The sequence below is a fragment of the Mchenga conophoros genome, linkage group LG2 (assembly GCF_057382185.1).
Source record: "Mchenga conophoros isolate Kocher_MC1m ecotype Shallow Benthic linkage group LG2, M_conophoros_male_GT1.1, whole genome shotgun sequence".
In the NCBI taxonomy this organism is placed as follows: Eukaryota; Metazoa; Chordata; class Actinopteri; order Cichliformes; family Cichlidae; genus Mchenga; species Mchenga conophoros.
Window position 1 is genome coordinate 28,866,731 of NC_140527.1, and position 16,014 is coordinate 28,882,744.

Genomic DNA, 16,014 nt, shown 5'->3' on the forward strand with positions numbered 1-16,014 from the left:
TGCACTTTAGTCCAACAGAGTTCAATAGAAGCTTCTTTACATCTGAAATATGTAGCTGTGACAAGTTTGTGGGCAAAAAAGTGGTCTGCTGTTTTCCTCTCTGTCATAGATGCCACACTGTGGTAAACAAGGGAACCTTTTTAATGTGTAGTTAAACTGAGCAGACTTAGTTCCAAAATCTATCCCCACAGTGAAAACAAATAAGTTTACTAAAATAAACGACATGAAAAAGTACAAATGTATAAATATTTTTTATAAAGAGTTCCCATTATACAATATTGTACCATCATTCCTTATACCTAGTGTTAGGAAGGTTGTTGCTACAGTCGCACTAGAAGAAAACAGTGGCTGAGACCAATTTATTGCCTTTATGATGGAACCAGGTGTGAGAGCGCCCACAGTTAGCTGCTATGCTCAAAGACAGAGATAAAACAACAACAATCGCATTGGTCTGCTTTCAGTCTGTGATAACATGGAGATTAACTGTGATAAATCACTGAAAATTGCAAGTCTGCTGTCAGACTTAAGATAAGGTGTGCTAATCAGCACAGAGTGACTCTGTCTGCATTTATAAATTAGGAGGAAATTATTGGTAAACCTTGACTAATTTGTCTGAGACTCCACTCAATCTGAGCCAGACTGCAGTTGTTTGGAGGTTTCCTCCCACCAGGTGACCTGTGCAATCGCCCTTGCATCGAAAATGGTCATGCAGAAGTTTCTGAGCGCTTCCACGCTCAACCTCTGGGTGACCAGCTGGTCAGTTCAGCAACTTGCAATCAGCTGCCAAAAATTCAGATTCAGATGACGTCATTAATCTACAAAAAGGGCAATGTGTTTGCAGCTTACCCACACAACCTACAGCCTTTAAACACCAAAGACAAACACTGTTACATGTGAGGTCAAGGAAGGGAAAAAATAAATAAAAAATAAATTTTAGTTGCAGGGAGGTTGCCGTTCTTATTTAATTATTTAAGTGTGACATGTCCATAGTATACATGCCTTTTTTTGTTGTTTTTCTGTTTGTTACTGAGAAAAGAGTTAAAATGGACTGTGATGCAGGAGGATTTTAAAGGAATCTGAAATCTAAAGTGTGAAATTTGAGCTAGTTAAACCTCCCCACAGCTGCTCATTTCAGTCAATGAGATTAAAACCACCTCTCCAGCGTGCAAAGGGGTGCTGTTTTTACTGACTTACACCACATTTGCCACTTAATACTTGATCACTTGCCGTCATTATGCATCTGACAGATGGCAGAAGATGACTAATGACTATTTGCACATTAATGCTTTTTGTGTCATGAAGAAGTTGATTCATCGCTACCAAAGTCATAGTGTGTGTCACAGAGTGTAAGCGCAGGTTATGTAAAAAGTGTGTCAGCTTTGCATCTGTTCTAAACTGCATGCAAAACAATGCCGAGCTGTGCAGCAAACAGATATTGTACCAAAATTGAAAAAGTAGGAGCTTTGTAATGCCGGTGTATCTCCTCGCTGTCAGCGCTGACACGCTCATAAAACACAAGGCCTCATTTTAAGTCAAACAGGAAATAGCCTGCACAATCCTGGGAACAAACAAGAGAGGACAGCGTTGCGGTTTGATTGGACCGTGAACGGTCGCTGTCGTTACAAAGCACCACTGTAAGCTCCATCGATTATCAAAGGGCTCCGAGCTCAGACGGGGAGTCTACTGATCTTTCCCAAGCTCAGACATGAAAAGCCCCCGGTGACAGCTCATAGCCTGGGCTAGATCATACCGCTGAGCTGAGGAGGGAGGGGGCTTCTGTGTTGCCTGTTTTCTAACCACCTGCTCCACAGGCCGTGGCTGTGTTTTCTTGTTTTCTCTCTCTTAACGCTCCGCTTTGTCAGAGGCGACGAGGATGCGCTTTCATGTGAACTTGGGGCCAGCAATGACATCGGCGTGTGAGAGACACTTGGTACAACAACGCAAGGCAACCTTTTATTACGGCTATGCCTCATTACTTTTTAACCAGTGTAATCGTATGTGCTGCTCCTCATGAATTATTCACAGGTGAGCTCTCGTCACAAAATGACAGGGGGAGATGGCAGAGAGCTGCAAATGAAAAACAAAACAAAACAGAAAACAAGCATAAAAATAGGAGATGGTATATGTCAAGAACGCGAGGCTCTGATACGTTTCCTCATGCTTGCCATTAACTTTCTTTGCAGAGGTGTGAGCACACAACACTGTAGAAAACATACAGACACGGGTTTCACAATATGGATCACATGCTGAGAGTTTGTTTGTTGCTTTCAAATGAAACAAACCAATCTGAAAAGTGGTATGAGGCTTTAGCTCCAGTGTGTTCGCCTTTCATCAGCAGCAGCTTGGCAGCGACTGGAAAATATAAAAAGAAAGAAGGAGTTTCCGCCAGTGCCTGTCTACACAGAGACTGCTCGCTCCCTAATAGTGCCAGCGTGCAGCAATTCATCTACGGCGCACTTGCGGGATAGTCTTCAGTGAGTAGGAGTGAATGGAGCTGCAACAGCTGAAAAAATTATTTACACCTTTTGTTTTACGTTTTTACAAATATAGTACGTCAAATTTTCAAATTCAAAATTGAGTTTAGCAAAGCACTTATGTGTTTTTGTTTTTCCCCACAGAGAGGCCGCTGTTCATTAGCATTACGCTAATGTATGTTGATTGGTCGGTCAGCATTCGCTTCAATTGTGAATTGATGGCTTCAATCAAAACAAAGTTGATCAAAGTTGCCAACGGCTGAAATTCTATTGCGGGGCTAAAGAAAGGTCAGAAGATCACCTGAGGTCCTGAGGTAAAGAGTTTTTAGCAGTGTTGATGAGTGTGTGTGTGTGTGTGTGTGTGTGTGTGTGTGTGTGTGTGTGTGTGTGTGTGTGTGTGTGTGTGTGTGTGTGTGTGTGTGTGTGTGTGTGTTTGAGAAAAAAGGAAAACCTGTATGAAAGCAGTCAAACCCACCGTCACTGCTCTCTCAGTCAGCTTCCCCTCATAATTTATTGTTCTTCTCACTCCTTTAACTTCCACATCTTCTAAGTCCTTGGATCAGATCTTGCAAAAAAAAGGCTCTTTATGAATCCCTCTGATAAAAAAAGTGAAGCTGGAGTTTCTGCAACTTTATTAACAGAACAAAAATCTGAAATGTAAGACATGTTAAAGTTGCCTGAGCTGTTTTTTGTACAGCTGTGTGGGGCAATATTCATAGACGTTTGCTGACTCTGAGGCTCCCCTGAGCGTCTGCTGGTGCTACCACACACACCCCTGAGGATCACAGCTTTCTAAAACATCCATGATCAATTAGACACCAATTAAACAACGTGTTAATGAGCTGCCTAATGACTTAACAGCCATATTTCCTCTGTGAGCTTTCTCTGCACATGCTTAGGATGCCTCCCTTGTGGGCAAAGACCAAGTGCCAGGAGTCGTAGAGTGGGTGTGCACTGTGCAGTGTGACTTAATTTTGGTGATATTACATCTTATTCTCTTGGCCCCCTCTCTCCATTATGTTTTGGTAGAAGATGTTTGATCCCTTTAATCATGTATTGGCTGTTTGAAATGTCTTAAAGTGCTTGGTGGAATGGCTCGTGAAGGATCTGAGGAGCATACTGTAAAGATTTGTAGTAGCACAGGAATAACATATTGGCGTTTGTTACATAATGTGGCCTACTGCTAAATTCGATCCTGCATGACTTGCAATGTGCAATATTGGAGCTCCGCATTAGTCGTTCTACTGACCAGCAGTGCCCACGTGGGTTAGCGCAGCCAGGGCTACACACAAGTTGCCGTGACTCAGAACTCAAAAGTGTGAGAAAGTAAAATAAAATGAAAGGTGAGTTCTGAAACCTCTAGTTCACCCGTGCTATTCTCTCGCTCCACTCCTCCACTCCTCTGAGTCAACCGCCTGCTTTTCAAGGCTTTTATCCACAGAATGCAGAGTGAATCACTCCGTTTATATCATTAGATATTTTTTTTTGGCCAAACTTTGTTTTAAAAAGTTGAAAATGCTAATGTTATGTAGGGGAGTGAGAAAAGAAAAGGAGCTCAGAGGGAGATGACCCACTTAGTGTAATTATCACTAACGAAGAGATGGGAAAGTTGCGAGCTGGGGAAAAACACCCGGGCCTAAATGCGTTAAATTAATCCAGATAATTCAATAGGCGATGATGAAAGGCCACAATCAAGCCCCTTCTGGCTGTGGTGTTTGACTAATAGTGCACTCGCCTGTTTTATGCAAATAGTTTTCTATAACCTTCCTCTTCTCTGTGTCAGGTGGTGTGGCTGTGGTCACTGCTGCTGGGGTGTGCCACACCACACCACAAGTGCATTTACATCCATGTATTAACACGCGCGCACGCACAAGGATAAGCACGCCACCGTATATTGTCACCCTCGGACATTTCCGGAGCCTCATGTGAGATTCATACAATGCGTTCAACCGTGGCTTTCCCCCCGGGGATATGCAAGTGCAGCGTCTTGAGGTTTAGTAACAAGATCATTAAAATAATCAAATTATGATAAGAGAAAGTCATTCGTGCTGAAACTAGTTGTTTTGAGTCCATCAGAAGCGATGCTGTTAGTGCGCAGAGCGACGACCGAGGAGAGGGCATCATCAACATTAGCTGACAGCATGGGAAAAAGCCTGCGGTGGGTCTGAGCAATAATAGCATTACCAGCGCTTTCTCACAATAATAACATCGCAGGAATAAAAGAAAAGTTCCCCTTTTTTTGTAAGTTAAGTGTCCCACTTTTAAGCCTTGGAGCAAAACAATCTTCACTCATCAGATCCTGTCTTAATATCTTGTCAGAGGAGATGTCTGACTGGCTCACCTCCTGTTAGCAGGCTGCTGGTCTCTTTCTGGAGGCAATGCAAAACAAAAGTGTCTCTTCTTAATTCTTCAGCGCGAAAACAGAGAGGGAAAGGAGGCGAGACTCGCGAGTGTCGGCACCTTTATCTCCACTGCAAATATTTGCCTAATGAGAAAAATATTATTCCGCCTTTAATTACAAATGTGCCTTTCCCTTCTGCTTACAAACATCTCCTTTGAGACGTTGTCTTATTACAATTGCTGTTTAATCTGATACGGAATTAAAGCAGCAGTAATTAGTTTATAGAGGAGTCTAATTGTCTTACTGTGCCTTTAAAAAAAACATTGCTTCATCTCCTCAGGAACTTTGAAAGTAGGATAGTGTCTCCCCGCTTGCAACCCCGCCACCTTCCCCCAATTCAACTTCTTTACTGCAGCTGTGCAACAAAACTATTAATTTAAACCATTAATCTCTAAGTCATTACCACTTATCAAAAGGGCTGCAAATTAATTATGTTAACTGCTGGAATTTTTCATTAGATCTTTAAATGTGTGCACTTCATCAGTTCTGAGAACTCAGCAATTTGATTACAGTTGATTTCTCTCCATTTAATGAAGCGAGCATTTTGTTTTTTTTCCCGCTGTCCTTTTTTTTGTCCGTCTCCCTCTTTTTTTTTTCATTAATTGGATTATGATCAATGCGAGCTTTAATGTTATGGAAAACTTAGCCAAAGCCTCTATCTGCTATGACACAGTTTCCCGCCAGAAGATTAGAGAATGCCGTATCTTCGGTCGTCAAATATCAAACTGTCTTTCCTTAACGATGTAAGAGTGAAACGTTGCTAATCACTGCTGACAAACGCACACTGCTGTTCTACAAAGATAATGAGTCTGCCAGAGTCAAGGGGAGAAACAAACAGCCGAAAGAGAGAGCAGAGGAGATGGGGAGAGACGAAATGTGACAGATCAACAAAACACAGATACTACAAGTGCAAGCACAGACTGACAACTCATGTGTACAAAAACACTGAAGGAAATGAAATAAAGGGAGATATGTAAAAGGGTGTGAGGTGTTGGTGGGGGGAGAGACCGTCACATTGTTTCAGGTTAGAGAGTTGACCTAAATGAAATTGTGAGACAGAGCTGGAGAGACAGAGTCAGAGACATTACTGAGACATGTGTCAACCACCAGGGGATGTAAGGTGTGAAAGAGAGAAACAGAGTGAAGAAGGGTAAGAAAAGGGGGGAAAACTGAGGGAAGAGGAGGGCGAAGCGGGAGCCGTAAGGGATGAAGACCGACTCTGAAATCGTTGGCGAGAAAGAAGACAGCCGAGTGAGCCTCGTCTTTTGTGTCCACTTTTGAGAACTTTTTTGCATCAGTCGAGACCTAAATAGAGGATTTCCCACATGAATCGCTGAATTTAATTACACCTGCTCGTCACTGCTTTGGTTTGGCTGTAAAATCAAACCGCCGATCCACACCAGCTAAGAACTTTAAAGTCCTGATGATCTGTACACGTTTCACATCCCCACAATTCGCACATAGTTGATTTATAGACTTGTGAAATGCACCTGTGTGCTTTAGCCTCCTCCACCCTGGACCCGAAATGTCACCCGGACGCATAAACGCACACAGACACACATGAGCGGACGCATCTACACACATGCACAGGTGCTGCCGGGTGGACCGTGGGGAAGAGGTGAGAGCGCTCTCGCTCCACTGAGTGGAAAACCTGATCTTCTTACCTCAGCAACTTCAGATGGAGCAACTCAGTGGAGAGACATCTGTGTGAGCGTGAGTGTGTGTTGCGCGAAGGGGAGCAAGGGCTGAGGAATAAACAGAGAGATTGAGGAGGAAGTGAGAGATAGGCAGACGGAGCTGGAGACACTGGGCCCTCGGCTGTTGTCATGGCAACACATTAGCGAGCCTTAGGGTAAACAGGTGTCTCCTTTTAACTTAATAAGTCCAGCTAAATGAGCTAATCAGCACTTGTGATATGAGCCGCAGGCCTGAGGAGGAGCTGAAAAACTCCTTGAGCCTCCCCCAACCCAACCTTGTTTCTCACCAGCGCGTCCGGCGGCCAGCCCGTCCGGGGTCAAATGGATTTACACAGCAGCCCGCCATTCAATTGAGTCAGCACTGAAACACCAGCTACTGCTGTTTCTGTGTATGACCACCCACTACTGTCATTAGCATCAGAGAGAGAGAGTACCGGTTTGTGTGGATTATCATTGCTACGCGTGCCCATTATCATAACAGTTACGATAGCTACGCCTTGTTGAATGGATAATCAGCAAGGTATTATGTGCTGGGATAATAGCACCATGTGAAAATGGGAGATGCACTCCCGGCTAACGTGCACAACCGTACCAATTATTACGAGCAGGGTTCATGCTGCATTTCGTTAAAGCTGTATATCAGCGCAGATCTGATTACGATAACAACAGAGTGTCCTGTGATGATGGTTATTAGGACCGTTGCGGCAATGATGAGGGTGTTATTTCAAGGGAGGAACTTACCTTTGTGAGTTCAACAGCTTTGTGTGTATGTCTGTGTGTGTCTTACCCACTGAAAATCATTGTGAATCTGTCACAAGACTAGCATTATCGTTTGAACAAAACACTTTGTCTGAATGGTTGAATTATTTAGTTTAAATAAAGTCCTTCTCCAAGCAAGTTTTCACACTCAGCCACCATCTTAGCAAAACCGTTATTTAATGTTAACAAAGACCAAGCTCCTTACTAAATGGGGGACATGTAGCACTTCACAATCTGGTGAAAACTGCATTAAACATTTGGTAAGTGTAAGGGCCGCAGTTTAGATGATTGAATTGAATTTGATTATATTTGATTTATATAGCGCCAAATCACAACAATGGTCACCTCAAGGTGCTTTATATTGTCAGGTAAAGACCTACAATCTTCCTCCTAGCGTTTTTCCCGCTCGGTTGCAGGGTCCGCTTTTCTGCAAAGTCGTCTCCACTTGGGTCGGTCAAGGGCGTCGGTCAGATCGGCTTCGATCTTCTTCACGTCGTCCTTGATTCGGTCCATCCATCTCCGCTTTGGTCTGCCTCTAGGTCGACGTCCTTGGGGGCTGAGCCGCAGTGCTGTTCTCACCACTGAGTTCTCATCGCTCCGTACCACATGTCCGTACCACCGCAGCCTCGCTTCTTGCATCTTATCTGTGATTGGCGCGATTCCCATCCTCTTTCTAACGTCGGTGTTCATGACGTGGTCCCATCGTGTTAGGCCTAGGCACCATCGCAGCATCCGCATTTCCATCGTGTAAAGACCTACAATAACACAGAGAAAATCCCAACAATCAGGCAACAACCTGTGTGCAAGCATATAGTGACAGTGGGAAGAAAAAACTCCCTTTTAACAGGAAGAAACTTGCAGCAGCACCAGGCTCAGGGAGGGGCGGCCATCTGCCACGGCCAGTTCATGGTGAGGGGAGGGAGACAAGACAAAAGTCCTTTTTCCCCCCGTCCCCTTCTTCCACAGGTGAGACATAGCAAAGAACAAATACTTTCTGTTACTGTGCTTAAGTAGAAAATTCAAGTATCATGTTTTTTTTTTTTTTTTACTTTTATTTCCTACTCCCTAATACTAATATCTCTACTTTCTGCTCTTTATATTTTCAGTCCAGTTTAAGTTTAAGAATTATTATTTCTCATCATATTTCTCAGATACATCTGAGAAATATGCTCTGATCTGCTCTGATCTGCTGCTGATCTGCTGCTGTTGTTCTCAGAACAACAGCAGATAAATCCTATTGGTGTATCCATCATCAGAGCTTATTGCACAAGAAAAGATGAAAGAGACAAAAATGTAATTTATGCATCTTTTTTGGCACTATACTTTGCGGTTTACATGGTCAGAATGATTCAGAACAGCATTTATGGTGCAGATGTCCATAAATTGTGGTGGCGGTACCTCAGCATCTAGCTGGATTATTGCACCATATTTACAGTACACATCATCTGACCCAAGTGAAGGAAAAGCTTAAGCTTAAAAAAAAAGAAAAAACTGCAGGGGGAAAGAAAAAAATAATCAGGAATCTCCAACTTAAACATGACACCCATCTCAGTGGCAGTACAGCCACTGAAACCGTGATCCAACTATTAATACCTCTCAGGAGGAGCTGCAACTCCCGTCAGTTGATCCTCCCCCTCCAGGAAATAACAATTAACCAACTAAACCACACCAGTGCTCAATCTATCACTGAAAATACAACTTCAACAGTGAACAGTGGCAAAATTGATGTAGTTATATTAAGAGAAAGTACTCAATATGTAACACCTTAAAATCAACACATCCTTCAAACCTCAGAGAACAGTCTTCCTGGGACGTCCCAGAAACTTCACCATAATAGATGTCCTAAAGGACCTGGACTGGTTTGGCACTTCCTGGGTCTGAACCAGTTGGAGTCCAGGTGCAGTCTGAAGAACAGTTGAAAAACAAATAAATTACTCAAACACAAACATTAAAACAAGCAATTTTAGCAAGACTCTATTTAGCATTTCTTGTTTCTTGTTGATTTGATGCACAGGCATACAGCACAGCTCAGTTAAAACCATTATGTATTGTGCATAGAGGTCTCAGGCCTCCCCATGGCAGTGACTTCTGCACAATAAGACAAAGGTTTAGTATATTAGATATTGGATTTGTGTTAGTTTGCATAGGTATTTGCCTATGCAGAGCCTACACATCCAGTGTAAACATGTTTGCGTGCAGTTCTCCAGTTGCTTGACGTTGATGACGCAGTACATAGGTCAAAATCTGATTGGATTAAAAGTGGAACGGTAAAATAAAAAGCAGCAGAGTTCACGTGAACTGGATAAGCAACAAACAGCAACTACAGTGGTCTGCAAAGCTTTCTGTAGAGCTTATATACGCTATTCTAGTTTCTGTCCACTGAGGTTCACTTGGGTCAGAGTGATGGAGATTTTGTAAACCTGTCTGTGATATCTCCAGGTCATGTCCCCAAAAGAGTATAACTGTCATTTATGGTTTAAAGAATTTCCTTGTGTACTTAAGCTAATCATTCACATAATTAATATATATCTATCTATATCTATCTATATATATACACAACCATCCTAACGCCACCATTTTTTTTTGAATTCTCACATAGATTTCCCACTCAGGAACCTCCAAGCGTCATAACTAAAACCTCATAATTTCTTGTGTTCTCACTTTGCAAAGTCCATAAAATCTGTTTGTGCGTGAGACGCCTGCATCTGTGGGACTTGTAACTATTGTTAGCAGCTGTCATTAGGAGAGACTTTGCCTTAATTATCTCATCACTGTCTGCCTCATGGGATTTTCATATGTCCTGCAAAAGCTAAGAAAGCCAAAGCCATTTCAGTTCTTTATTGGCTTTAATTTTCAACACAAAGGTGCAGACACGTGATGACAAAAATATGATACTGAACAAAAGCGTTTGGCAGGTGAAGTCACAGACTTGCTGTTTTTCAGTTGAATCTGCTGAAACGGAAGGTTCACTCTTCTCATCTCATTTTAAGAGGGCAGCATTTTTGTTGCCTTATATCTTGCCGCCTCTGTGGGCATGTACACATTATTAAGCTGCTCAGGCCTCACACCAGCACCAGGCCTCCACCCCTCTACCCCGCCATCACTCTCCTACCCAGCTCCCCAGAGATAATCACGGTATTACAAATGAAAAGTCAGAGCCATAAATCAGTACTCCTCCACCCCCGGCCCACCTCACAACACCACCGCAGGTTCTCCGCATTCCTCCCCATCTCCCTCACTCTCCTCTCCAGCCTTCATTTAACCTGGGAAATTGCCGGCTTCGCCCGTTTTAGTGTTGCAAAAAAGACACACACACAAAAACAGAGAAAGGAAAGAGGGACGGATTGGGGGCTGGGAGGGCTGAGTAATCCGGGATTTCCACTGTGTGACTTCAGCAGTTGGCCCATGGTATCCATCAAACTCGCATCTGTGTCACACACATCCCTGTGTGTGTGTGTGTGTGTGTGTGTGTGCGCGTGTGTGTGTGTGTGTGTGTGTGTGTGTGTGTGTGTGTGTGTGTGTGTGTGTGTGTGTGTGTGTGTGTGTGTAAGTGTGAGAGAGTGTGAGTGAGTAAGAGAGAGAGCTTTGCAATCCTGCATGACTCAGATGCAGCTGGTCTGCTGAAGTGGATGTGCAGGGACAGTCGAGGGTGGAAAAATACACAAAAAAATATAAACCAATTTTAGGAATCTAATGTCCTGTGTGGAAATCACACATCAGACTAATATGATTTTAGATTTAGACAAAAGAAGAACAAATGGCACAGATCGGGAGAAATCAGTGCATCATAGATACTAATATACTCTTGTTTTATTCACACCTTTAACAACCCGTGTTGTAAAAAGTGCCAAATGAAGACACCTTTCTTCCCAGCTAGTAGCACTCTAGAACCCAAGTTGATGAAAAACTGATGTAGAACGGTTGAAGGCGTCAGACGTCGCTGGCTACAGATGAAAAGTTACTGCTGTTGTATCAAGCAAATGAGGACAGAGGGACTGACATGCAGGCTGATCCAGGTGTCAGGCTGTGCAGTACAGCAGCTAATAGCAAGAGAAAAGGAGAGAACAAGAAAGGCAAGGAAGAATAGATAGCAGGAGAGAGGGATGTCTCCCCCCCTCCCCAGCTTGTCAGTCAGTCACAGAGGGGGAGAACGACAGGCCACAATGGGGCCCTTCAACGGCTGGCTGAAAGTTGTAATTTAGCATGAAGAGCCATCGAGGGGCGAGCCTAAATATAGCTCCACATATACATTGTGTCTTGTAGAGAGAATAGCAATTAACAGCCAATTAAATGAATGACTGGGGTCAGCAGCAGCAGCAAACTAATGGTGGGTGTGTTGCTGCGCTACCGGATAATCCGAAGAGACAAAGAGAGAGGTTTGGGAGTGAGAGAGGGCGCATTTCTCAACATTTTCTTTTGAGCAAGGCAGCATAATGAGATTTGAAGGGTTCCAGTAATGCGTCACCTGTCCATCAAATAAATTGTGTGCTTGTATAAAGAACTCATATAATAACTACTTTATGCATGTCATCCTACATGCATGCACTCAGACATCAATGCACTGTGTGAACTGGGACTTGCAATGGAAATGCAGGGCCTCCAGCTCCAGCAGGAGCTTTTGCAAGTCGGGGGTCTTTATTGGTAACAAAAGACCTTTAATCAGGTGTAGCAGGGCTAATGTCATATTCAACTAAGGAGGTTGATTCAACAGAGGACTTAGCTTTGATTTGATTTGAGCATGATCACTTAGTTCATTATATTGCCCCACACTGGGCTGTTTTATTCTATACTATTGTTTTAGGAGCAGTAGATCATTATTTAGTGCGGTTTTTAAAAATTAATAGAACTCGGTGTGACAACACTTGCACAGGTTACTTTGACTATTGTAATTACCTTGTCCTGGGTGACACACATAGGGTACAAAAGCATGTATGTGATCTTCATTCAGATTACAAAGAGGTCGTATGCTCATGTGTCAGTGTACTCATAGCCTGTATATAAAAGATAGAGACCGCCTACTTACTGGTTTCTGGACTCTACGTTACAGAGTTTTGGTTTCTTTATACCTCATTCTAGATACTTCAAAACTAATGAGTGATGTGGCAAGTTAGCACCTTCCCAAAAAAGCGAGGAAACACAGTAGCCACATTCAGGTATTACTAGCAAAACCAAGTATTTTTGTCTTTTGTACTTAAAAACAGCTCTGCAGCACATTCAAGGATAGAGTCTGGTCAGTGCTCTATGCATGGCTTAATTTAAGAATCACAAATACACATCAATAGCAGTACAGAGTTTACGTGGATGGTGGCAGTACAGAGTGCCACCATCTTGGATTGCTAACCCGGGGTATTCGACAAAAACATATCTTAGTGGGAACTGGAATTTCCAGGAAAGCACCATTATCAGGAGCAGAAGATACCATATTTGAACAAAAACAGCATTATTCAATTTAGGTTTAGTTGTATAGCATCAAGTCACACAAAAAGATTCTACAGTGTTCATGGAAAAAGCCCTAAGGATCAGATGGTCTCCTGTGAGCAGCACTTTGCAACACTGGGGAGGAAAAACTTGCTTTTAACAGGAAGAAACCTGTGGGAGAGCCAGGGTCAGGGTGGGGCTGTTTGCCCCTTTCAGTCTTTTCAAGGTGAGACGATAAAGCAGAGGAAAGACAGGGATACGGAGCAGAACATGCACCGTGGGAGAGAGAAGACAAGTGTTAACGACTTGCAGTGGTGGTGTGTAAACATGTGGGGACTGAAAAAAGCTGAGTGGAGAAGATATACTCAGCGCACCACAGTGTATCAGCTAAGGAAGCTTAGTTACACCCTATAGTTAATAAAATCCAAATGGGTAAGTTATAAACATTCACTCATGGCATGCAGTTGCTATGAAGGGATAAACTGTCCACAGACCAGACTGTGCTGTGAAGTTGGGCTTTTTAATGTTACAGTCTACAGGGATTGAGCAGCTTGTTGAACAAGCCTGAAGTGGCCATTAGAGGAACTGGTTAACGAATGAGTGGAGGACACATGATGACTCATAAGAATCTGTAATTTTTTTTTAATTAATTTAATTTTGGGCATCTGTGTTATCATTTCCATAACTCTCCATTTCTGTCTGTCGAAGCTAATGCACAATCCCAGAGTTTTAAGGATCCTGAAAACGGTGGACTTACGTGGAGTCCAGGATTAACATATCAAAAGCTCCGGGTTTACGAAAAAACATATTTGTGTGGACGTGGCTCGAGTCACTGCGGTAGCCGAAGAACATCGAAACAAGTCCCCATCTAATTGCCTCGCCTTTGAAAAGGCAACTACTTGCTTCAAAAAAACAAGGCGAGTCATTAACGCTGTTCTGGCAGCAATCCCACCTCCCCTCCTCATCCCCACTTCTCCTGCTCTCTCTCTCTGCTGCAGCTGATAACACCTTGTTCAGAGCCAGTGATCAAGGCAGAATCATCTCCTTCTCACCCCCATCTTTTCTGCAACTCCACCTGCGTAATTGCCGCACCTAACCTTTTCAGCGCTGCCTCCACTGGGAGTCAGCCAGCCAGCCCAATTGGGCTGCGGGTATTAATAGAATCTCATTTCATGCCTCCATCGGATAAAACAAAGGTTGGGTTTCATCGAGCAAGTTTGATCTTTTTACTGCGACTGTTGAGAAGGTAACTGCGCAGTGTGGATTCAGAAAAGCGTGTTCTTGTGTGTGTGTGAGAGAGGGAGAAAGTCAGCAGGGCCACGTGGGGGTTTGGCGCAGGCAGCTGGGTGGGCAGGAGGGTTAGCCAGCAAAGTGTATAATCATGGTAAAAATCCATCAACAACTCCTGCAGATTACATGATAAGATGCATAATTTGCTCTTGCCCTCCAGAATGACACCGAGTCTGGTATTTGCTTTTGCCTTTCTCTCTTCCTACTCCTGAAAAACAAATCTCTTTAGGCACAAAAACAACTTGGTTAGACGATTCTGGCAAAACTAATTCATAATTATGGCGACAAGGTGACAGAATCACAGCATGTAGGGATTCTCAAGGGAAATCATCTCAACATCAGGGATTACAGTCACTTAAATGCAAACAGAGGACCTCATATAAACTTAGTTCATGAATAAAAGTATTAAAAGTATATATATATATATATATATATATATATATATATATATATATATATATATATATAACACCTCCTGGATGAATCCACACTTTGTCACACATGTTTGTATATGGTCTAATTATGCCTTTTGCCCTTTGTGGTTTTAATATCCTGGATTGCCACAGTGGTTGAAAATGGATCTGTATGTTATTTCATGGTGAAATGGACCCAGGCTGAGATTTCTGACCTTTCAGTGCTGAAGTTAAATGAAACTCATTAGTGGCTAAATACTCCATGACGTATTCTCTGTGTTAACACATTCTTCTTTTATTTATTTATTTTTTCGCTGAGCTTCTTCAATGTGACTTCTTTTAATTAAGCTCCAAATTAGGGCTGGATTGTCTAGTTTGTAATTGTGCCACAAAAAGCCGTTCCTGCTCACAAATCATATGATTTTCCAAAGATCACGGCATAATCAGCGGTGTTTAAAGGTGCTCTAAAGGATATTTCAGGTTGCGTGACATGTCGTTTTTTTTCTAGAGCTTAATATGAGGTTGCTCAAATGGCCTTTATTTAACACAGAGCCCTTTGACAAACCATATTGTAACAGTATTGTCCTCCTATTTAGAGATCAATGCAGCCTCACCACGCACACTCTGATGTGAGCTGCTTGTGCCTGAGATGCATCACGAGCAAGGTGTGATGTAGGTCCCCGGGGCCTGCTGGAGGTCCAGGTCCATGCCCGATGTGAGTAGCAGCAGGGCCAGCGCGCCCAGGAGCACATCTTTTTCGACCGTGAAGGAGACAGGAGGCCGACTCACTGCCTCGGCTAAATGGAGAGTGTACCTGGGAAATCTCTTTAATGAACAAACAAAGCAATCGGCAGAACAAGCTTTCTGGTTAGCAGTCACATTACTAACATACTGAGGAATGCGTGCCCACATTACCATTTAAAACCTTTGCCTTTTATCATTAGTCTCTTTCTGTCTTTCTCTCTGCTTTTTCTTCTTGTTTCTTGCTGCTTTGTGTCTTTCAGCCCTGTAACCAAGGCTGTGGCAGACACTTTGCGGGCTGTTTTTTCCAGCCTTATTAATGCATAGATGTTGTGGATGATGTGGCAAAGACATCTTTGTTCAGGGAATCCCTGGTGTGACACAAATTGATGGAGATCTATGAGAATCCAGCTTGTTACGAGGGAGCCAGGGCTATTTATGAGGTGGGTGTTAGTGGGGAGGGGTGTAAGGGGGCAGATACAAGGCAGAGGAGAAGGAAGGGCGCAGCAGGTCTCCGAAGACCAGGCAGCAACTCTCATTTAAAAAGCGATTGAGAACGAGCAAAAAGTTTGCTTTCATCCAGGAACAGAGTAGAAATCATTATACGACATAAGCATACACCCTATGCGCGTTTCACACACAAACACACACGCGTGCACGGTCGCACAGTTCAGTGAGTCTGCTATCCTCAGCTCAAAGCTCAGTAAATTAAAAGTCTGACCAGAGAAAGCATTTATGTGCAATATGTGCAATAAGGAGGTGTGTGTGGGTGGGCTGCTGTCTTAATTGGGAATTAATGAGGGGGACAGGGTGACAGAGGA